The sequence below is a fragment of the Falco naumanni genome, chromosome 8, assembly GCF_017639655.2.
Source record: "Falco naumanni isolate bFalNau1 chromosome 8, bFalNau1.pat, whole genome shotgun sequence".
Taxonomy (NCBI): Eukaryota; Metazoa; Chordata; class Aves; order Falconiformes; family Falconidae; genus Falco; species Falco naumanni.
In genome coordinates, this window is record NC_054061.1 from 12,573,994 (window position 1) to 12,598,000 (window position 24,007).

The following is a 24,007-nucleotide window of genomic DNA, read 5'->3' on the forward strand; positions in this document are numbered from 1 at the left end:
GGTGGAGAAGGAAAGGTGAGAACGCTTGAGCACCTTTTTCACCTCTTCCCTTTCTGCTAAGTGAAGATTTCCCTTTTCCTTGAGCTACCAGCTGTTGTTCCATTACGTTTCCCTGCGAGGGCTCAGTCGTGACCCAGGCCCGTGCTGCTGGGGATGCCGCCCACCATCCCTTTGAGCAGGCGATGTTGCTCGAGCCTCCCAGTGAGGAGGGTGGTGGGTGCTGGATAAACAGGTCTCTGGCAGAACAAGGAACAGCAGCTCATGCCATCCTCCTGTTCATCGACCACCACGGTCTGGAACAGGGCTTTTCTCATTGTATTTTAAATGAGTCGTTGTTCAGGCAAAACTCTTGGAAAGGAGGCGATGCTGGTTCCCACCTCCCACTGGTCTATGAACCAGGAAGAAGAAATGTGTAGATGGAGCTGCTGCCAGGCGAGAAGACAGCAGTGCTAGGGAGCTCTCAGGGCTGGAGCAGGGGGACCGAGGTGATGGGGTGTGGGAGCTGCTCAAGTGGTGGGAGCAAAGCTTGTGTCCTTTCTTGTGAGTGCAGAGAGGTGTTTGAGAGTGTGTATTTAGTCAGGGAGGGTTTCGAGATGGACTTGGTGCCGCTGCTGCTGCTGCTATCCCGTGTATGCAGGGGAGTGGTAGCTGCCTCTCAGCTGCTTCTCATCATGAGTTCTCACTTACCCCCTCTGGCAGGTGCACCCACGTCGTGGTGACCCCCATGCCTGGGGTTAGGACCCCAGGGTTTGCTTTGCTCAGCCAGGACATTGTCCTGGTTTTGCTTTCAAGCTGACAAGGTCTCAGGGATGAAAAAGGCACTTGAGCTGCCTTTAAGAGGGGAAAGGATCTTGGGCTAAGGAGGTAAGTCAGGGATAGCTCCGGTGTGCTCCCAGGTATCATTCATACTTTGCCAGAATGATGGACATCACAATAACTAGGAAAGGTGGTAAATGAAATAACTCTGAAAGCAAATACTGGCAGAGAAATGCCGGTGAAAGATCAAATGCTGCACCTTGGTGCCAGGAGATGGATATTCTATTAATACTAAAAAAGATTAGATAGAAGCAAGAGTGTTGCATGGGGATTTTCATCTGGGCTATTATTCTTCAAGATAGTAAATGAAGGAAAATACTATTTGGCAAATAAACGGGATTTCAGCTCTTACACCAGCCCTCAGGCAGCGCCTTGAGATTTTGCCAGAAGACCCAGCTCAGGAAGGTTTCAGCCTGGTTTATAAACTGCAGTGTTGATGAACAAATCTCGTGTCTGCAGGTCTGGTCAGGGATGGATTCTTACTGCAGTCTAAGCAGAAGACTAGGTAGATAGGGCAAGAGTTGGACTTAACTGTGGTGTAACAGAAATTTGTTCTGAATTGAAAAAGATTTGGTTACTTCTACCCAGGGAAACCCAACTAATTCCATTTTCGGGTATCGCTTGGGAATCACATTTTCCTGTCTTTAAAACATAATCTTTGGTAAACATTGTGGAAACTAATAGATTTCCTATGGTCAGTGGTCAGTCCCAAACCCCAGCTTTCCAAGGCTTTGTCATTTTATCATTCACTTCTGCCATGTGCAACAGTTTGCCTCAGGCCTGTATTTAACACCAGCTATTTACAGCCGCCGTCTCCACAGATTTTGCCCTGCTGTGATAATGCTGTTGCACAGGACTGACTGCTTGATCTCCTCTCCCCCAGCCCTTCTGCTCACACCAGCCTCACTCCTCGGTGTCTGTGCTTTGTGCGCTCACATCTGTTACTGCGAAGGAAGCCGCTAGTAATGGTAGTACGCAGCTATGACTATAGTAATAGCGGGTGTCCCAGCGGCACCGTCAGTCCCTCACAAAGGCGGATTTATGGCACTGCAGACATGGGTCTGGATTGCTCTGGGTCTCCCTTTGCTAGTTCTTCCTGGGCTGACATGCTGAAGGCAGAAGGTGAAGGAGCTCTCGTTTGCTGGGGCTTTCTGGAACAAGCGCGGGCATTGCTGAGTAGTTCTAGGAAAAAACAAAAATTAAAAGGTGGGAAGGAGGTTGTGCACAGCATGGGCTGCATACAGATGGGCAGAAAGCTCTGAAACCTCCTGGAGGGGTGGGTAAGTGCTGGGACATAGTGTGTGTGTGTGGGGGATCCTCAGCATGGTCTGTGAAGGAGAAGCTGTTCCTCTTGAACAGGCAGAAGCTTTCTTAGCATCTCACACATTTCCTGAATTATCTCAGGGAAAATGTCCTGGTCAAAAGAGGGTTTCTGAACACATTTTTTGCCTAGCAGTGCTGAAAGCATTGTGAGGTGGAGGATGGGAGGTGGACAGGGGATGGTGCCAACTTAACTTCCCGGCTCAGGGGTTTGAACAAGGCTGTTAGCTTTGTCTTCAAGGAAGAGTCTTCAGCTTTTCTTTAACCCCATTTGGGGGAAGAGCTTTGAATTCCAGAACAGGCTTTAGGGTTGTCTTCTCCAAAGGACAGCACTGGGTACCCAGCTGGCATCTTGGATGATTCTAGGTTCCTCCCATTTGCAGAGTGTGTCAGGGTGCATGTGCAGTGACCGCTGAGCCAAGCCTGCAAGCCAGGGGTGGTGAAATGTGCTGGGTGAGGGATGGAACAGGCTTTGAAAGCTGATTTACATTTCAGGTTACTTTGTAGTTCTTGGGTAAATAGATAACTGCATGGTTTGCATTGGATGTAGCATAGACCCAACACCTCCATCAGTGGCCCCCTGGGGAGGATTTTGGAGCCCTTGCCTTGGTGGGTGGTTGCGGGGGTGGGGTGGGGGTGAGGAGGCACAGTCCACATACTCCCGTCTTGCTTTGCTATTCCCTGCGTTGCGCTGCACTGCCAGAGCCAGCTCCGCACCCGGATCCCCTTGGCCAGGCAGAAGGGCAAGGGGAAGGCTTGGGGCAGAGGAAGGGTTGCCGTGTGCCAAGCGTTCCTGCTGCATGGCACTTGGAAGATAAGGGCTGTGGGCTGCGAGCGCACTCGGTTGTTTATTATTAGAAGAACAGTAACGGTGGCAGCAGATTGACTGCTGCTGTTTGGCTCATCTGTGTTTATCTGCATCCCGAGAACTCCCTGCCTTCTACTCTCGGCATCGCTGCCTGACAGATGAGCTGTGAGGTATTCTGGGATGTTTGGCTCTGCAGTGTTTCCCAGTCAGTTCCTCTCTCTTCCACTGCCACAACCCTCTTCTTTAACAAACATCCGATCCTTCGCCATTCTTTGCATCCCCGGACATTTATTATTACAGCTTTTGTTTATTTAAAAACAAACACACAAGAAAATTTGCAACGAGAGCCCAGATCAAGGCTCCAAAAATAGGGAACCCAAGAGAGACTGAAAGCTCTAATCTTGGCACACAAAAACATTTTTAGGTGATGAAGACTTAAAAGAGCCCAGCTAAAAGCAACAACAGCACGAAAAGCGGTGCAAAGACATCTGCGAAGAAAAATGGCAAACACAGCACACACTGATTATCATCCTTCACTGAAGTTCAAACCCCAGGCAAAAACAGTGTCAGGCACGGGACGCCGCGCAGCACAGCCAGCGCTGCATCGAGCAGCCAGCGCAGCGGGACGGTGTGGGCGCACCTTCCCAGCTCCGCATCCCTGCCTGCGCCTCCCGCCTTGCTCCTCCGGGAAAGCATCCCTTGGTGGGGCTGTGTGGTGACAGCCCTGACCCTCAGCACCCCGTGACGGCAGCTGGGGCTGGGTGTGAGGTCCTCCCGGGACTGATGGCGGTCGCTGCAGCACGGCTGAGCGAAGATGTGGAGAGGGAAGATGAGAAGCTGCGTTTCATTTCCCCAGAGAGCTGCGGCACAGGCAGGCACGCAGGAGGTGTTCTGCAGCTCTCGCTCCACCTGCAGAGATCTGCCCCGGCTGCTGGCCTGCCAGCCGCAAGAGGTTGTCTTCCTCCAGGAGTCTGTGTCCAGCCGGTTTCAGGTGGAACTTGGAGCCCCCATGAAGCACTCACCCATCTCTGTGTCCCGGGGAGACCTCCTCAGCTCGGCAAAGGGAAGAGGGGGTGCACCCTATGGTTGTGGAGCTCATGGAGGAACCTGCTTGTAAAGGCGATTTTCTTCCTGTTAAATAGGGAAGTAAGAGATGGGTGGGCAAAGCTAAAAAGGACTTATGACTTAAACCCCAGGGAATTTGCAGGGATTGTGGAGTGTGGAGCAACACCAGTTTCTTCCTTTTACGGCAGTGAGACGGATTATCCACATTGCTTCTGGGGACTTTGTGGGGAAAGGTCTTCATCCCTTCTACTTTACTCTGGCCATCCCTCTATAAAAGCATTACTTAAATGGTAAAAACCTAGCTAGAGTTCAAATTCCTTTGCCCCCCTGCACCGGGAGTGAATGAGGATTTCTGTGCTACTTGACTAAGGCAGGCAGGGGCTCCTTATCTGCTCTGGTGTTAATAGGGGAGGCACTGCTAGACTATCTGGAGCCTCTTCTCCTGTAAACTTGTCTCCTCCTCTGTCTGGCCTTTGAGGGCAATGCTAAGCCATAACAGAAGCCATTAGCGGTGCTCAGAACGTTGACAGAAGAGCATGGTCGGGAACATCGCCTCCCAAATTCTACAGTAAACAGCTGTGTGTAGGACGTAGTTACGTGTGGTAAAGCTGTGCTCCCACGTGAGGATGAGTTCAGGCTGATGACACTGAGTGCCCTGTTAGAAATGCAAAGCACAAAGTTGCTGCATGCCCTCTCAGTCATCTGAGTTTGTCAAAACACCCTTAAATAGCGTGGGGTTTGTCCTGGCAGGCTGAGTACTCAGTCAGGTATTGTGCGTCCTCCAGCCAGTGCAGTGCTGGCGGTGGAGTACAAGGCTGGTGGAAGAGTGCTGTCATGTGCTTGGCCATGTAAGGAGGATGAGATCATGGGCTCCTAGCTCAACGTCAAGATGCCCTTTTCACTGCTGGGAGTGCATGCATCTCCTATGAATGAACATGAAGCCACTGTCATACATCCAGGCTTGATTATAAATACAGAGAGTTTTCCTAAACAGATGTTAAGATCGTACTGTGTCAGGGTTCCTGCTGCGCGTTCCCTAGCACGTGGCAGGCTTCCCTCTGGGAAGTCAACCATGTCTGCAGAAATCTGCCACTTCCACTGGCACGTTGGGTGTGTGATGGCCTCTGCAGTCTGGTCCACCCCACCTGAATTCAGGCATGAACCATGAAAATTTGCAGGGAGTTGCTATGAGTCTTGGTGACACGTTTTCATACCCCAGATGGCAGGGATGCATGTGTCTCATGTCAGGAACGGGGTGCAGAGAGCCTGCTTCCTATCAGCTCTTGGTGGGGGTCAACCTTATCACACCCGAGTGCCCACATCACCTGGCTGAGAGGTTATGAAGATGGATTGAGTGCAAAACTTGGAAATCTCTCTCCTGAGACTTTCTCTAGGACTCATGCTGTATTCATCAGAGTAACTGTTGGGGAAGGATCTTCACAGGCAGATTGATGGATCCGATGACGCTGAGCTGTGCTTAGGCAGGAATCACTGACTGCACAAGAAGTGGATGGAGGGTGGTTGGTTAGGAAGGTATCGCATGGGAAAGGACATGGAAGTTATACACAGAAAGCAGGGAGTCAGCAAAACCCACCAACTATGGCTGAGAAAGAGCAAACGCAGTAGCAGCACTCGGTACAGAGGAATGTGATGTGTCAGGCGGGGGAAGGAGTCCTTTCGGCACTCTTTTCAGGTTTGAAAGTTGCACTTCAGGAAAGGTACAGGAGACATCAGGGAGGGCTGTTGGAAGCCAGCAGGAGAGAAGACCAGAGCTGGGGCAGGCTGGGCTCTGTCAGTGGCAGCGTGGCCGGCAGCAGGTTCGTGGTACTGCTCTTCAGGTGGAGGAGCCTCTGCAGAAAGGAGAGTAATAAGGGTCTGTTGGGGGTAGGGAAAGAAGTCACAGCAGTGAAATGCAGAAAGAAAGATTTAGGATAGACCCTAGAATAATCCCTACATGTACTCCCCCTGGGAGACTGCATAAGGAGAACGTGGGATCTCCATCCCTAAATGTCATCTACAGCAGGTTAAAATATAGTTGGGTCTGATTAAACAGTTCATTAGGGTCTTTCTCAGCCCTTTTGCTCCATCTGATTTTTCTCTCCATGGCCTAAGAATCTGTTTTACAGTCTGTCTGAAAAGAAATATGGAGCAGAAACAACTACATGACAGACCTAGCAGATTTTCTTGGGAGTGGTTGTTTTTTTCAAGTGACAAATGGAAACTTCTTGTGGGAAAAGCATGTTTCCAGTGTAATCTGTTTTTCTGTGAAAAAGCCAAGATCACAAAGAAAACTCATGGGGAAAACCTGTTTATTTACCAGATCTGCTGACTTGATAGTGGTCAGAGATTGTATTGGATCTGCTAAGTTGGTGCTGATGGAAGATTTTGCTGCTGTTTTCCATTAGGATATTCTTCCTTCGGATCCAAAGCGTGGTTAAATATAATAAACCTAGGATACAGATAACAGGGGAGGAGATTGTCTGAGTTCAGTGTTTCCTGCTTCCCTGTACAGAGGCACTTTACGCTTGTTGCCACAGGTGTTTTTAAAGGGTATGTTGTAACCACAGGTACTCCTGCCCTCTTCCTCAGTGCATCCAGGATGCGTATTCACATACTTCTCGGTGCTTATTCACACACGTTTCCTAGCAGCTTCCCCCTCCCTGTGAACCCAGACCTACCGGGGAGGCCAAGGAAACAAAGACAGACCTAGTGCGCAACAAGGGTTAATCTTATTTGTGCTACTTTTTTTTTTCAAGGTGGGCTTTGGCAAAGCCATTCGTCATTCTGCCTGCAGCTGGCTCCTGTCCCAGGGCAGGGGGACATTCTGCCCAGACGCTGGCTCCCTCCAGCAGGCGGCTGGGGAGGGCTGGGGGCTGCGGGAGCTGCATTGCACGTGAGGCTGGTGGAGGGAAAAGCTGGGGAGAAGAGCCTGGGCACTATTTGTTCAGCCAAGATAAATGCTATGATAATTTACTTTCCACTTCTCTCTCTCCCTGTAAGATGGACTTTTTTTTTTTCTAACGTTCACCATCATTCACTAGATAGGGGGCTTTTATAAGAACACATCTCTAATTTCTATCATTAGCGACATATGTGCAGATGCAAGGTTTTGGGTAGTCACTAATCACACCACTTACTGCTTATTGTAATGTCCCAACACTTCCCCTCCTCCCTCACCATCCCAAAGCAATTAGCAGGAAATTCAGCTGCTGCCTGAATGGACACATTTTCAGCAATCTTACTTAATTCTTTATTTACTGTAAAATAAGCAGGAAAAAAAAATTGCAAAATCAGTTCCTCTTCTGAGAATGGATTAGTTTTCTTTCATCACATCTCAGACTCTCTCTGCCCTGCCCTTTCCCCATGTATCCCAATTTCTGATGAGCTGTGATGAAAAGCAGGCAGGAAAACATTTGATTGCTGCCCATGAATTCCTCGAGTGAACATGTTTCGGAGGTAACTGGTGTGACAAGAGCTGAGCTATTCTCAATCAGCACTTGGAGCTGATAGCCTCCCTTCCTGCGTTAGCAGTGCCTTGTACTAAGTGAGCTGAAACTTCTGGATCATTCATAGCAAGACCTGATGTAATTTCATGCCGACAAAGAGAAAATGAAATGCCTGATCTATTTTTATTAAGGAAGGTTTTTAGCAGTGGGAATGGGGTATGGTGAAACAGCAGAGGGACTGGCTGATGGAGGGGGAAGCAGCAGATTGATGGAGAGAGAGAAGCAAGCTGGTGTCTGCTGTATTGACTGATATCTCCCTCTTTAAACAGAGCCTTGAACATCACTGCTTCAGGAGTAAAGTACTCCCTAGTGTGAGCACAGACATCAAAACCTGGCCTCACAGAAAAGGGATCTCAGAGGTTTCCTTTTGATGCTCCGCACAGTCAAACAAACAGCTCACAGGTCTGTGCAGTCACGGAGGTACACCTGCGGGAGCACCTTCCCCTGCTTTCAGAAAACAAGGAGGGGATGGGGAGGAAGATGTCTGTGTTGCTGAAAAGCTTTAAGTCAGCTCTGAAAGACTCAGAGGGCTCTCCCCTTGCTGGCTTTCAGCCTTCCCTCCTTCCCCTCCTGCCTTCCCTCCTCAGGTGGAGCCCAGGCTGGAGAAGGAGGAGGAGGCAGAGGTGGAGGAGGATCGGGGCTGCACCAGAGCAGGGCTGCAGGCTGGCACCAAGGACTTCCCAAGGGCTTCTGGGGAAAACTGGGGCCATGCTTGTAATCCAGAAAGGCACCTCTGGCTGTCTCTGCTGAAGAGATGAGAGCATCCACTCAAAATGTGTTCTCAGAGGTATATAGACATTTAAAGGAAAACATAAAAGTGTTTTGCATTGCCTGGGGTGCAGCCCACCGGTGCTTCAGCCCATAACTGGGTCTTCTTCACCTCCTTCCCCCTTTCCTTTCTCAATTTAGATTTGCCTTTAGACATGCAGAAGGCTAGGTCCTTATTCCCAAGGCGGGTGAAGGGGAGAAGAGTTGTTTTTCTGAACAAAATATGCAATTTGGAGTTAAGCAGCTCTGGTTTATCCTCCCAGTGCTGTCTCAGCCTCCATCTCTGAAACATGTATGCTCCTGACCACCCTTCTCCTGGCTGTTCGGCCAGTCCGGCAGAGAGCTCTGAACTGTACAGACAGCTAGGGCTTGCTGTTATCGCTTAGAGCTGTCTAAAACCCTTCCAAAAGAAGCTCTTCTGGTATCACTGGTTGAACAGGGTTGTCTGGGCTAGAGCTTTGTCTTTTTTCTGACCTGTGTCCCAGGTCCAGGCAGGACCTCCCAAGAAGCGTGTTATTGCCCACATGTTCCTAACCCTCTACCACATCAACAGTTTGTATTCTTTTAATTGGAGTAGCTCAGAGAACGGTATAAAAAGAGACATAAATGGGTTAAAAAAAGACACCCCGCAATGTTAAAGCTCAGACCATTCATGCCTTTGAAAACCTTGAGTCTGCGGCTGTAAAACAGCCATATCACCACATTGCTGGATAACTTACCTGTGTAGGAATGCTTTATGGGACTTAATGGCTCGTGTTCCCCGTGTAAAGACTGGGGAAGTAATTACCTAAAGCTTGTTACCTGTGCGGCTTTTGCATGTGACTAAGAGCCGCATGTACCTCCAGAGAGGGTGCAGAAATGAAACTGGTTTGGGGAAGTTAGTTCCAATGCTGCCAACGCATTTGGGATCTCCAAGGTCAAGGGTAGGAAGCATGCAGGCTAAGGTTTGAAATCCCAATGAGACACATGCACGGATTGTGATATTCATAAATTCACGGTCCATGTGGCTCTTAGTCACATGCAAAAGCCCTACCCTTAAAGCTGCACTGCAAGTGATGTAGTAACCTTCATGAGCCTTTATAGTAAGTTTTAACAAATCCAACAAAAAATGGTTTTGTGCATCAGTGGGGATGCACGTGAGATCTCAGGGAAGTCAGGTGTGCGGGAAGGTTTGTTACAGAAGATCCAATCAGTTACAAATCACAGTGTGACCTTCCCTTTCCCTTCCCAGCCTCTGCTGTAGACCATATGCTCTTCAGTCTTTTTTATTATTATTTGTCTTTTATCACAGTTGTTTTAAATCATATTGTGTATGTAGGAGCTTCCTGAGTTAGATGAGAGTAGCGTGATTGTTCGAAGGCAGCTCCGTTGTGCCGCAAAGAGCCAGGAGGTGCAGCGCGCTGTGCCCGGGCAGGGGATAGCTGGTGGGCAGGGCAGGGCAGGCAGCACTTCTGGGTGGGCAAAGGACTAAAGGCTGCGCTGGAGAGATGTCCCTAGTGCAGCCGAGGACAACATTCCTGTCTTTTCCTTGTCCTGAAAGTCAGTGGAAAACAATTTTGCTAATACAATAAACTGAAGGATCTGATTCAGTTGGCAATTACTTAAGGGGGCTGTTATTCATGAGCATCTTCCAAAAATCTGGAAGTTTCATGCATTAGTATGAACTGATTATGTATCTGAAAAAACATTTTGGGAAAGAACAGTATTTATGCATTGTGTAGTTTACCTACATACCTTTACTGTTTTACTATTTATTTATTTTCTGGGGAAGAAAAAAAAAGTTTGAGGCGACCAGCTTAGTTATTGTTAAACTGTTTTAAGCTCTTAAGTGGCTTGTTAGGATTCATGAATTCTTTTGTCTTTAACCCTTCCATGCTGCTGAGCACAGAGAACAGACACAACCCAACGTGAGAAACTGATGAATGAGAAATGATGAATATAAATGTTAAAGTGAATACATAGTCCGTTGTAATCATGTAAACCTTTTGTGATGAATGCATAATATTAACATCCACAACTATGATAAAAGTCAATAAATCGATACCAGCATTCGAAGATCTGTGAGCTACAATTAATTTCTTAGGGATTTACAGAGAGGTTACAGCTGGATCTCTTGTGCTGGTAGAAATCATATTTAATTCTAATGAAGGAAATGGAAATAATTAACGTAGTGGGAGAATCAACTCTATAGTTAAGATTTTTATTTTTTTCCCTCCAAAGGAGTAATTTCTTGAAAAGGCAAGTTAGGAGCCAGGGAAAAAATGCAGTGTTGCTGGAGCCAAGAGATTTTAGGGTAAAATAAACTCTTAAGCAGAAAAGTTTGTGACAATAAATGTATGTGTGTGGAAGGATCTTAAAAGATTGCTGAGAGCAAACATCTTGTGTGCTGCTCAGGGACAGAGGTGATGGGAGAGGATTCCAAAGAAGTATAAATCGGACTTTCCTTGGATCCTTCTGGAGAAAATTACAAGTCTTTTCCTGGGGAGTTTTCCAGGAGTGACAAATAGGAAGGAAAAAAAGACCAAAATGACAAATTATTAGTTTTGAGTGATGGTGAAGGCTCGCTTGGCTTGGCAGTCATTTTTACACATGGTCATTTTGTCTGTTTCCCATTGAGGGACCATAAACTTGTGTCATGACCATATAACAAACCATACATAACCTTCTCTTTTTTTTGACTTTGTGTTGTAGGGAAGAGATGGCAGTTTTCGAGTTGGTATCTAGTAGTAAGATGTGAGATGAGCAAGAGCATGGTCATGGGAGGACTGTCATCTCCTGCTGCACTTGGCAGATCCTCCATAGAGGATATCTATTTCTTGACCCTCACTCAAACCGTTCCGTGTGGTCTGGCGTTTTGTATTCTCTAGCAGGGACCAAGCCAACTGGTGGAAGCTGATGGCGGTGTTTCCACCAGCTTGGCTTGAAAGGGAGTGTGGCTGTTCTTGCTGACTTTGCAATGAACAATGTAACCCAAGACGAAACTATTTTTTGAACTTAAACTCTGGGAAACAGCTCGTGAGCCCCAAGAAGGGTCTGGTCACATACTGCAAACGAGCCGTCCAAGGGTGTACCTTAGCACCAGGATTTACCAGCTTTTCAGGTGTTTCTGCACCAGGACACAAAACCAGATCAGCAGGAGAGATTCAGCAAGCTTTTTAGCTATGAAATATGCAACTAAACCATATTCGATAATCTATGCTTGAAGGAATTGTTAATGAAGGCAATCTCCTTGAGGCTTTTCATCCAGTCTCATCTCTTCCAAATGCAGTGTGATTCCTTGCACTGCGGCACAGCATCGCCGCTGAGAGCCCATTAGCCCCCTTTACACATGCTGTTGTGAGGAAGCCCCTTCCACACTTTTGGGTTTCTCCATCCGTGAGTTTTGGCAGGTCTTTAGGGCGCAGGAAGCTCAGGACGCTGCCAAGTGCTTGTGAACTGAATTTGTCATGCTGCCACTCACACGCATGTCCACCAGGGTCCCGGTGTGTAGGAATGCATGTGTGGAAGCACACACACGATGCTGCTCTGAACTGAGACCACCAAGTACAGCTGGTGTAGGCTGCTGAGGCACTCTCCTGGTAGCAGTGATACTTCTAGCTCCATGGTCTGCTGCCCTGTTTGGACCCATGGGGAGAGACTTGGTCTTACCTGAAGCTCAGGTGAAGTTCTAACCTGCCATAACTTTTAGGTTCAAGTATTTTCTTCATGTTTTTGTTTCTCGTAAGATTTCCCAAGGAACACAAGAAAAGTCATAAGAGGTTTGTACTTTTCTCCCCTCCTGCTTTTGGACAAATACAACTCCATTGCGTAGTGTAGTGATTTACTTTTGCTTAAACGGGAAATAAATCTTAGTTAAAAGCCTGCTATGCAGTTGTTTTAGAGAATCCTCCTCCAAAAAAAAAATGTTGCTGTCCAGAGGATAGAAATTAAATTATATTTAATAACAGAAGTTTACAAAGTCTTATAAAACCTTCTTAAAGTTAGGTAAGTGTTAGTAGCCATAACAGATCCAAAGCAGAATTTCACTTGCTCACAGAGTGAATAAATATTTTAACACTTAGAGCCATCAAGAGCTGTGCCAGTATTTAGTTTGTTTATATTCATTTGATCAGATGGCGTTGAATTTGGAAAGTCTTTGCTCGGTGCAGCAGGGTAAGCTGTGGCCACAGGGTGTGAGCTGTGTGGCGATCAGACGGAAACCCAGCATTATAAATTCCAGTTGTACGGTGTAAAAAGGTGCTGGGAGTTTATTCTGGCATCCCATGCTCTAATACTGGTAGCAATTTAACACAGAGATTTACTGCCACACCACCTCTGCATTGCGGGAGAGAAAGGTTCTGATCATCTGTTATTTTGGGTCAGTGACAGACCTATGTGCAACCTTCCAAGTTTATAGTTTTGGGGGACAAAAGCTACCTTCAAGCTTCAAGTGTTGCCAGTTGGCTCAGTGGAAGTGAAGCTCTGGGCAGGTGAGCCACACCAGGGAGCATCTTTTGTGGTGTGTCTGGAAGCCGTATCTGGCCAGCTCAGCTGATGGAGGAGCTTGGGCAGCTGAGCTGATGGAGCAGCCTTGGGCAGCGAGAGCCAGGAGGGCTCCGGGCAGGCAGCCGGTGGCTCCCGGAGCAGCGGGCACACAGAGCCAGCCCAGGCGGCGTGTGCCAGGCTCCTCGGCACGGCCCCGCTGCCACGCGCCAGCCCTGGCATGGGGACCGCATCTGAACTGCCCAGGAGCCAGATGTTATATGTAGCTGATCTAGAGGGTGTTAATAAAACTGTGCTGCAACCATGGCATCCTCTTTTCCATGGTTGATTATCTTAATCGGAAGACAGCAAGGCCCAGCAGGTGACTTAAAGGCTCTCAGAATCTGCAGTCCTGTTTCATACACTTCAAAGGAGAGGATGTTACCTGTTAGCAATGCAGGTGTTGTGCAGGCTCAACGTGCTAAAAAGCTGATTTTGAATCCCAGCTCTACTAGTAGTTTGATTTTGTAGTCCCGGTCATGGCCTTTAACCTCCCTGTGTCTGGGTTTCCCATGGTCTACGTGAACACAGTACTGTTAACTTCCTTCTCTTGCTAAGTGTGTGGAGCAGTTCCTGTCTGTAATCCTGAAATGTATTTAAAATCATCATTATGACGGTCATTACACTTTGTGTGGTGCTGGAGATGGGAAAGGGTGTTATCTCTTCTTCCCACTTAGACTAGAAAACCTCAGTTATGAGACAGGCAGGATGAGGAGGACAGGCTGGAGAGGAGCTGGACCTGGTTTGCCTCTGCAGCTCTTTGAGAGATCTTTGCTTTTGTTTATACTTTTGAAGCTATTCTTACTTTTCCTCATTTCTTTTAAACACTGTGATTTCCTCTCAGATAATTTATCCAGACACGTGAAAAAAACATTTCAGCCATTGCGGGGAGGGCTGGTGTAGGTTGGCACCAGGGCAGTCGGGCATGAGATGTGTGTGGTCCCAAAGCTGCCTCACTCTACTAAGCGTGAAAAAACCTGGGAGGGTGGTCTTGAGTGAGCACTTCCAAAAGCTTCAAGGCTGGAGTGATGTAAACCCATGGGCTTGAAGCATCACCAGAGCTAACAGAGGCAAGTTAGTGCTTAGCTGTGTGGGTGGCAAAGCAGTCGTGGGTGAGACGTGGGGAGCTGGAGGTGCAGCTGGGGTAGGTGCTGTGCCTGGTCATGCCCAGATGGATGTCCTGGAGCAAACAGAGCACACGCAGAGCAGCTCAGCATGCACCCAGGGCAGCTGAACGTGCGCAGCCAGAGCAGCACGTGCATGTGCTTCTCTTGCACTGACATTGCTGGGTTTTTCACGCTATAAATAAGGCTTCTCCTTGCAGACAGGTCCATAACTTTCCTGTCTTCTACATTATACAAAACAAGGAAATAACATTTTTAAAATTCACTTTATAGTAACGCTTGTTTAAGCTCTCTGTATTTAAGCTGACTGAAGGTCGAATGAATGTTGCTAACAATGCAGTCATTTCAGATGGTAGGTGATGCTCCCCAGATGCCCATCTGCAGACAAGCTCACAGAATCACAGGAATGAGTTATCTCCAGGATAACAAGGGATACCTCTGGGAAGAAAACTCTTCTCCAAATGGAAAAGCAAAAAGCTTTTGTACTGAGCATAAAGAGGCTCATCCTGGCACCTCTGGGGCTTGCAGACAGATGCACACTGACCACCTCCTGGGCAGCAGCTGCAACATATTGCCAACAGCTCCCCAGTGAACCGAGCACACCTCCACCTTGGCAGGACCGGGGGAGCTCCAGTCCCTGTACTGGTGACATTGCAGCACAGAGCATGGGGCATCTCACACTCAGTGGCGGCTTTCATGACCTGTACCTCCTATGCCACGACTGTGTGAAGGAAACTTGGTCTGTACAGGACCTGGACAGGAGCTGGCAGGAAATTTTGGGTCAGCCACTGCCAAGTTTTGAATAAGAATCATGTGTGAGAAGGATTTGTGTCTGCTGCCAGATCACCTCTGAGGGCTAGCAGCACTTAGGTCCCCCGCAGGGAGAGATGCCTTCTCTGTGCCCAGTGCGGTGTTGGTGGGCTCGGGTGCCCCACAGCCTCCTCCATGTACACCCCGCTGGTAACTCCCCATGACAAAAACCCAGAGGCCAAAATCAGATCCCTCAGTTCTGCTCCACACAAGCAGCATAATGTGATTAAAGAGTGGCAGCTGTTGTGGGAGCTCCAAGATCAAGGTCCCTGCCTGGGCCATGGAAGTGATGGAGGAATTGCAGGTTGCCCCAAGAGCCCTTCTCAGGCCTGATGGATTCACTGTCTGCCCTGTTTGGTTTCTGGTGCTTCAAGGATGCCAAGGCTGCATTGAACACTGTGCCATCTCTGACAGGTGTTGAATCAAATGGTTAAAAAAGATGGAAGGGGAAATAGGTACTGAATCCACAAATTACTTCCCTAAGGGTGCAGGAGAACGATCAGATACGTATGTTGTGGATAAACCTGTCCTTGTAATAGCAGGTGACGGAGGGAGGAGAGCTTCTGAAGGAACTGCCCAGCTGGTGACTTAGCCACCTTTTGCCAGCAGCACTTCTTGGCCGTGCATAAGAAAGATACACATGCAAACCCCCCGTTTTCATTCTTTCCCTGTGGCTCTTGCTCTGGTGTCCCAACTCTGCTCACACCCATGTCCTAAAGAAGTCCTGGCAGGGACTCCAGATTTCCCATTGCCGTCATGTGAACCAAGCCCCCGTTGACTTTCCCTTCCAGCCCTGGGCAACACGTCTGGGGAGTGTGGACAGAAATGCCTCTCAAGCAGTTACCGATTTAGTTTCAACAACAGTAAAATTTCATATCCAGGCTATGTTGTGGACCCTTAAATAATTTAGCTTTGGATGAAGAGGTCTGGTAGACACACCTGGAACTTATTTCCCAACAAGAACATTTATTTTTGGTTGGTTTAGCACTTGGCAGCTTCTTAGGACAAGTAGATTTTTCATCTTTACTTTATGATGGACTGTGTAAGTATGAGTAAAAGTTGGTTGTTTCACTCGCAGTGAAGAAAATAAAATTTATAAAAAGATCTTTTGGCAAACACCCACATTGGAGTTTTTAAAAGCAGTCTCAAAATACTAAACTGCATCTGTAGGCTGCAGCTACTCCTCCACCACCGTGTATCCTTGTACTCCATAAAGGGAGTACAAATTGACAGGAAATCACAATAGCAACTTTTAAAGCCTTTTTTTTTGTGTTTTTAGAAATAGCTGCATAATTTGCAGAGCAGTGCTGTGCTGTCCCCATGTATTGCCATACTGGCAGTACTGCCATGGATGTGCCTGGAGGCAACAAGGAGGAAAGTATAGGCTGGAGCATCCTACAGATGTGCTGGGCAAAGTGTGAATTCCCCTCCGCCTCTTCTTAAAGGAAATGTGCCCATTTTGGCTTTCCTGTTTCTGTGGTGCAATTCATAGTCAGCAGTTGTTCAGATCTGGTCACACACAGACCCCAGCTGGCGCGTATTCAATACAAGGGTTTAGCATGAGTACCGAGACCATGAAAGAATGAAGCTTGAACAGTTGGGTGAAAGTAAGGGAATGTTAGTGAAAAATAACAAAAGATAGCTTGTAAATTCAGAAGACTTACAACCTCCAAGGCCAGCAGAAGCTCTTTCCTTACATCAGATTTCTTCCCCCAGATGAATCCACAAAGGACAAGTACATCATATTTTTCGGAGACAAAAGCTGAGAAATTTGAGGTCTTTCTTAAGCTGGTTTATCTGGTTGTGACCAAACCTTTTTCTTGTTTTAAACTACAGAATTTCAAAATAAAGACCTTCATTGATGCTGCTTGTGCCCTGATGCCAAACTCTTCCCAGTATCACAGAACATCCCGTCCATACATCCTTGCAGTCTGAGCATGTTGCAACCTCCAGACTGATTTAGCACAGAAGGAACACACCATGAGTCCAGGTGAGCTCAAGAATAAGGAGTATCTAATTCCCAATAACTATGGAGGGTATGTGTTTGAATATGTTATCCTGGATAATTTTAGATGTAGATCAATTTTAGATTAAGAAATATGAATGATAAACTTTGCTGACAACATGCAGATTCTTTCCTATACTTATTTTCCATTTGTGGACCATTCATTGCATCTTTTTGGTTTCTGATACTGCAGCTATTTTTTGCTAAGTTTCGTGGGACATACTAGTTGCATACTGTTGATTCCTTCACCCAGTTGCATTATCTTAGTGACTAAACCAGGTTTTCGTTGCTAGTCCTTGCCATTGCAAATCCAGAATTTATTTTTAAATAGTGCACAATACTCAGTCCCTCTGAGCTTTCTTACAGATTAATTTATTTTCTAGAATATTTACAGTGGTGACTGTAACTGCCAGAAAGCCAGCGATTCTTTGTACCTGGGAATAAAAAGTGGAAATTTCAAATCTTCTCATGAACAACATGAGAATTGCAAAATGCTTTCAAACTGTTTTTTAGAAGTTTCTTTTTGAAAATTTCAAAATGAAATGGAGTGTGGCAGTCATCCCTGCTTGGGCGATGAGGAGGTGGGAGGTTGGGCATTGAGAAGCGGTGGCCAAGTGGAGACAGGGTTTTAAGGACTCCTGGCAGTGGTAGCTTTGGACTGTCTCTCCACAGGAGACAGTCTGGAAAGGCTTCAGTCCTTCAATCTGAGCAGGTCACCAGGGAAAGTGGCTGGAAGGCATGCAGGCCTGGACCTGCCAGCTGGATTTGATCAACAGTCTTCCCAAAATGCATATGTGGGATGCAGCATCTGGTGTTTGATGATACTGGTGCATTGCCTTGAAAACATCATGTTCAGAACCCCCTAACCTGCTCCCAGACCTCCAGGGCACGTGGGACCCTCGGCACCTCCCTTGCAGCCATGGTCAGTCCATGCTTCCAGCTCCGAGGACCTCAGCCTGAGCTGGGGGTTTGTTGGCCAAGGTGGTGGCTGTCACCTTTGCTCAGCACTCTTGTCCATCATGACTACTCACGTGTGAGGCAAGGCTCCCCACCCGCTGGGTCCGACTGGAGCAGCTGGTGTCACTGGGGACTGTTTACACCTTCCAGTCGAGGCTGAATGGGAAATCCGTTCAGTAAACACTACCAGGGGAGAGTGGATATTATTTATTTAGTGTGATAATGTAACAGCAGTGGGTTAGTCAAACAGTAATTAGCAACAGGTCATGCTATAATTAGAGAGTCTGTTGCAGTTGGCTACCCCTTACTGAATGCCACTAGTAAGTCATCAAGTGTCTGGGGTAAGGGATTAGTTTGGGAAGCGAGCGCTTTCAGGCAGTTAGGACTGTTTAGGAACATGCAGTTCTTTTTATTTCCCTCCTTTTATCCTGGCAATTAATGTAACAGAAGGCTCTGAAGTGGCACTTGCTTTTCTCTTAGTTGTGAGAAATCCTGAACAAAAGCTCCAAACAGTTCTCTTGAGTGATTAAATCTCATTTGAATGAGCTTGAAGTCTCAGGGGGTACAAAGGAGTAATTCTTTTCTCTCCTCTTACAGAAGGGGGGAAATGAAAGTTCTGCTTCTCAAGCACAGGTTTATATTTTACATATTTTTTTTCCTTCTTGCTGTTCTAAGAATCAAATTTCCACAATTCTATTGTCTGAACATCAGAAGTTTCTCTTGCTTAGACAGGCAGTGAGATTCTGGCATCTCATATGTGAAAGGAAAAAAAATACCTCAATCAGTTATCTGCATTCTGGGTTTTTTTGCTGAATCTTTTTTCCACTGAATGATTTGCTGTGTTTAAAAGAATGAAAGACTGAAATCAGTGACTAGAGATGGAAGATAACTACTAGGTAAATGCCATGCACATCAGTCTGGATACATTACTCAATCTTCACACCTTTGGATGCTCCTGCAATGCCTTTACATTGCAATTTCATCTTTACAGTCATAGCTTTCCCCTCCATTAGCCTGACTGTCTGGAGAGGCACCCATTTCTTCTCTCTGTTCAGCAGATTCACTCACAGATTTTGCTTTGCCATTATCTGCACAGATTTGCCTCCCAACAGGAGTGTGTTTTGTTGTGCTGCGCTGTTTGACTGCAGCAGTCGCAATCAGTGCAAGTCAAAGATATGCATCTTCTTGCTTGTCTGAATTTGCTTGGTTTCACCTTTCAGCCCCCAGAATGTCTTCTGCCACCAGGATTGTCCTGTTACCAGTGACCTGTTTCTTGAGTATGTCCTGCAAGGACATGCTCAAGTCCTTCTTCAGCCTCTGCTGGGATAAATTAGATTCCTCTCCAGAAGCATCCTATGGTCAAAACATCTCTTCATGTTCTTTTATAAGGTTCATGGCTTTTCCCCTATGTGTTTCTGGCTATCCAACATGTCAGCATCAGCATGGAGAAAGGTAGCATAGCAGCCTCATACCTGCTTTCTCATTTCAAGATTCTTCTGAGAACTATGTTAGCCACAACAAATGGCAGTAGGGACTTGCACTGAGCTGATGATGAGCAGGGACCTCATTTCCTTTTCACAGTCATCTGTTTCCAAGGCCAAATTGTCCCTGTCCTGTAAATACTGCCTTTATTTTGGCTTCCAAACATCTTGCCTTGCCTTGGCTATACTCAGTTACATATTGTTTTCTTGTAAGATGTATACAAGCAATTCACATTGCTCTGTATAGTGTCTGCCTGTTAAATTTATCAGAATCACAGACTGACAGACTGGTTGGGGTTGGAAGGGACCTCTGGAGATCAGCCGGTCCAACCCCCTGCTCAAGCAGGCTAGGGCAGGCTGCACAGGGTCACGTCCAGGTGGGTTTTGAATGTCCCCAGAGAAGGAGACCCCACAGCCTCCCTGGGCAGCCTGTTCCTGTGCTCTGTCACCCTCAAGGTAAAGAAGTTCTTCCTCATACTCAGAAGGAACTTCTTGTGTTTCAGTTTGTGCCCATTGCCCCTGGTCCTGTCACTGGGCACCACTGAACAGAGCCTGGCCCCGTCCTCCTGGCACTCGCCCTGAAGATATTTGTAGCCCTTGGTAAGATCCCCTCTCAGCCTGCTCTTCTCCAGGCTACACAGGCCCAGCTCTCCCAGCCTTTCCCCACAAGGGAAATCCCACTGATCTTGGTCACCAGCAAACTCTTAAGTGATGATTTCAAGGGATTTTTCCTTGTCATGGGTAAAAAACTGAGTAGCAGAAAACTTATAACAGATTCCCAGGAGACCATGCTAAAACCAGAATTGCTGGGCAGCATTTCCATTTTCGCATGTATGTTGAGACCTCTCGCTATACTGGGTTTAATTCTGCTCAGGGGTCCTGTGTGGAGTCGATACTGTCGTTGCTTCCTTATCAAGACCACATGTAATGCCAAAATCAAATGCTTTTCTCAGAGAATACAGCAACTTATTACAGCAGTATTGTTGCTGATTATCACTGAAAATACCGAGATGGAAAATTTATTCCCCTGTGGTCCACAGTGATTTGCCAAATTCTGTCTAGAGCTTAACGATGGTGATGCTGGGGTTGTGTGTTTACGGGTAAGAATCAGGCGGAGGGCCAGCAAGGCAGGTGTGGTGGTGGCAGTCTGATACAGACCGCCCAGCCAGGGTGAAGAAGTGGGCGAAATATTCTAGAAGCAGCCGGGAGAAGTCTCACAGTTGCCAGCCCTTGTTCTTGCAGGAGACTTCAACTTGCCAGATGTCTCTGGAACTACAGCACAGCAGAGAGGGAACAGTCCGGGGGTTCCCGGAGCATGTGGAAGAGAACAGTCTGACACGGCTGGCGGGGGAGCCAGCCAGGGACGGCGCCCGCTGGAGCTGCTGTTTGCGAGCGGAGAAGGGCTGGGGGGTGATGTGATGGCTGGAGGCCACCTCGGGCACAGCGATCACAGAATGGTGGAGTTTTCCATTCTCGGAGAAGTCAGGAGGGAGGTCAGCAGAACTGCCCCCTTGGACTTGTGGAGGGCAGACTGGGCTGTTGAGGAGCCTGGCTGACAGGGTCCCTGGGCAGGCAGCCCTGAAGGGCCAAGGGCTCCGGCAAGGCTGGACAGTCTTCAAGCAGGAGGTCTTCAAGGCGCAGGAGCAGGCTGTCCCCGTGTGCCGACAGATGAGCCGGCGGGGAAGACCAGCCTGGCTGAGCAGAGAGCTTGGGCTGGAACTCAGGGAGAAAAGGAGTTGCTGATCTTCGGAAGAGGGGGCAGGCAGCTCTGGACTTGGCAGTGCTGGGTTAACACTTGGACTCGATGATCTTAAAAGTCTTTTCCAACCTAAATGATTCTATGATTCTTAATTCTATTCTCCATCTTTAATTCTTGATGAATTGCATTCTTTATGATCCATTTTATTATCATGCTGGATAGAGATTGCTAGAGCAATCCTGGATTGATAGGTTTATAATTATCTAGATTATCCACCTTATTCTTTCAAAATACTGGTACATTTTTTTTGTTAACTGTGATTGTCCAATTTTACTAGAAATCAAGATCAACCATGTGTAAGGTTCCTTATAGCGCTCTTAAAGGTCTTTCTAAAGAAAAGTATATCATTATCTGGACTTGCTAATTTTGAAGTGTCTAACATTAATAATTGCTGTTTAACATTTTGTTTAATATGTGCAGGGATGGAAAAGTTCATCAACACATATTATGGCTCCTAAAAATATGACAGAAGTATTTACTGGTGGTGTCTGCTTTTCCTGAATCATGGTCAACAACTCCACTGTTTTCCAGCTGATTAACCTAATTTTTTATATTTCTTTTCATTGCAAAATGCTCAATTCAACCTCTTCTGCAGCTTACAGATTTGTCTACAACTGTTACTGCTTTCTGACCATTCTCCAGGTTTTTACTATATATCCACAGCTACCAGATTCCCTTTTCTTCTCGTTACAGTATTTTGTGTATTTTTTTGTCAGCTGTGACATCTGACCCGTGCCTCCCTACGGGGCTGTTGGCACAGAGGCTTCTCTGTTCTGCAGGTCTGTGACCTAGTGGTTATCGCTCTTATCTGTTTACACCCTTCCTTCTGTTTTAACTCACTGTTTTCAGGGGTGTTAAAAACATTACTGTCTAAACTTTTTAATGCACATCTGTCTTTTCATGTATTCCTGCTTTGTTTTTTTTTCCTGTTGGTTTCTCAGAAACATAGAGAACTGCTGTGATCACCATTTCTTAATCCGCTAAACATTTCCTCTTGGTGCAGCACCATGACATCCCACATAGAAGCCTTGGCCAAATGTACTCACGCTCATCCTGTCTTCTACATGATGCATCAAGATGAGGGAATAACCCACAGAGCTCTGTGGAGCTGATGCCTGGTCCAGGGTATGAAGCAGAAGATGCTGCTTCAGCACATCTCATCCTCAGTGGGATGCACGTCCAAGAGTCCTTCCAGTATCACCAGAAATGAGGGGTGAAGCCTTCTACATTGAAGTCCTGCCAGATTTTAAGTCCCTTCCTTCCTTTGGAGAGCTGCTGATTCCCTGCAGAGCTAAAGCAAGCAGGGGTGTTAGGAAGCCTGCACTTCACTAGCAATGCAAAGCAGGATGCCATTATCGTGCCTCCCTCACGAGGGAAGCAATGGCAAAGGGTACATCACAGACGACCTGACAGAAACCAGCCTGAGGACATTTTTCAAGGATTAATAGCCTGAGATGTGCAGAACTTGAAAAATGCACTTGTTCGAAGTATGTGTGCTGGTAGAAATAACTGTTCTCTGAAACTACTGAAAATGAGCCACATGACATCTCATAGCTGCCAGGTGTCTGGTATCAGACACAATTAGTGTCTGGACAGCTTGTTTTACCTGAAGAGTCTGGCTGATGAGAACTCACAGCCCACCTAAGGCATGTCCTGTCACTCTTACTTTGGAAATAACCTTTTGAAAGCAGTTTATCCTCCAAGCTCATTTATCCTTTTCTCTCTTCCCATCAGGAGTGCCGTCAGGCTTTCAGCTTTAGCCCACCAAAAAACAATCTCCAGGACCAACTCTTACATTCTCACAGCCTCAAGTTTATTTTGGTTTCTTCACTTCTAATAACCTGAGAAGGATTCAGTAATTTAATTTAAAAGAAGTTGAAAACATCAGCAGCATCTTGGAAGGTACTGAGCTCAGCATAGCTAGGCAGGGAAAAACCCAACTTCTGCTCAATCCGTACCAGCACAGCTCTTGGCCCTGACTTACAAATATCTGTTCTGTGGTGGGATCACCTGTGGCTCCCACCTGGGATGATGAGTGGTAAAAGCCTGCAGCTGGTGCACAGGCTCTTGTTTGAGCCCCCTTGACCCAGACTGCTGCTAGCAGTGCATGGGGGGTAGCACAACCGCCAGCCCAGCCTGGTTAGATACCGACCCCATGGTGACTGTTTTAACTTCTTTCTCTCAAGAAAATTTGCATACTCCAGTTGTTCCTCTCTGACCACCACCAGAGAAGGTTACGGTTTTATTGCTGCAGTATGTAAGTACCTACAGTCATCTCAAAGTAATTCTGTTACTGCTATCAAGTATTTGGAGCAAGCTCTTCTGTAGGTAGCATCAGAGCCGGTGTGCTGAGGAGGTATCATAGCATGTTCCCTCTTGCGTCATCTCTGTCTTTTAGAAAAGGAATTAATTAATTAACCTTTTGACTTTCCCTGATGGTATCAGCTTCTTAAACAGAAAAGATGGTGGCTGTGCACTTTATATGTTTTGTACAGATCTGGAGAATCACATGGTCTCTTGGGGACTGTGATTATTTTAGCGTGCTGCTCAACTAATTTTTTGAAGGGAGCCGGAGGCAGATCAGGTTTAAGATGAACATACTCAGCCAGTTTTCTCTCCAGAAGCTGTCATCTTTTAATGGAGTGTGAAGAAATGGCAGCAGAGGTATGAGTCAGCTGGGTTGGTTACGTATATCTGTGGCTCGGAGCTCTGGGGATTTTGTCTCTGCTTGATTTTCTAAGATGTCCCATGAGGCCATGGCATTTGCACCCCAGCGCAGGGGCAGCAGAAACCTCCTGGCTCTGCTCTGTCAGTGGCAATCAAGAAAGTTGATGAGAAAGTGTGAATGTGGTGCAATGAGCTAAACTGTGTGGGATCAGCGCTGTTGCCCAGAGAGATATGTTGGCAACAGCTTCATGCTTGTGTTGGTTTATTTTTCTTAACCCCCCGTGTTTACAGAGTTCTGGGGATTTTATTTGGGCCTTTTTTAGCAAGGGCAGTGCTCAGGTCAGAGCAGGTCTCTTGGCACCCTTGGGCAGGAGTGGGTAAGGTCCGTGCCTGTAGGCTT

The 24,007-nt window shown here is 47.0% G+C and overlaps 1 protein-coding gene across 2 annotated transcripts in view; it reads left to right on the plus strand.

Moving 5' to 3' along the window:
• The window catches only part of HTR4 (5-hydroxytryptamine receptor 4), a 154,868-nt gene that overhangs the window by 10,944 nt on the left and 119,917 nt on the right, over positions 1-24,007 (plus strand). For both annotated transcript variants that reach the window (XR_005829233.1, XM_040602927.1), the window contains exon 2: positions 16,575-16,728. The gene's annotated coding sequence lies outside the window, so the exon portion shown is untranslated. The remainder of the gene's footprint in view (positions 1-16,574; positions 16,729-24,007) is intronic.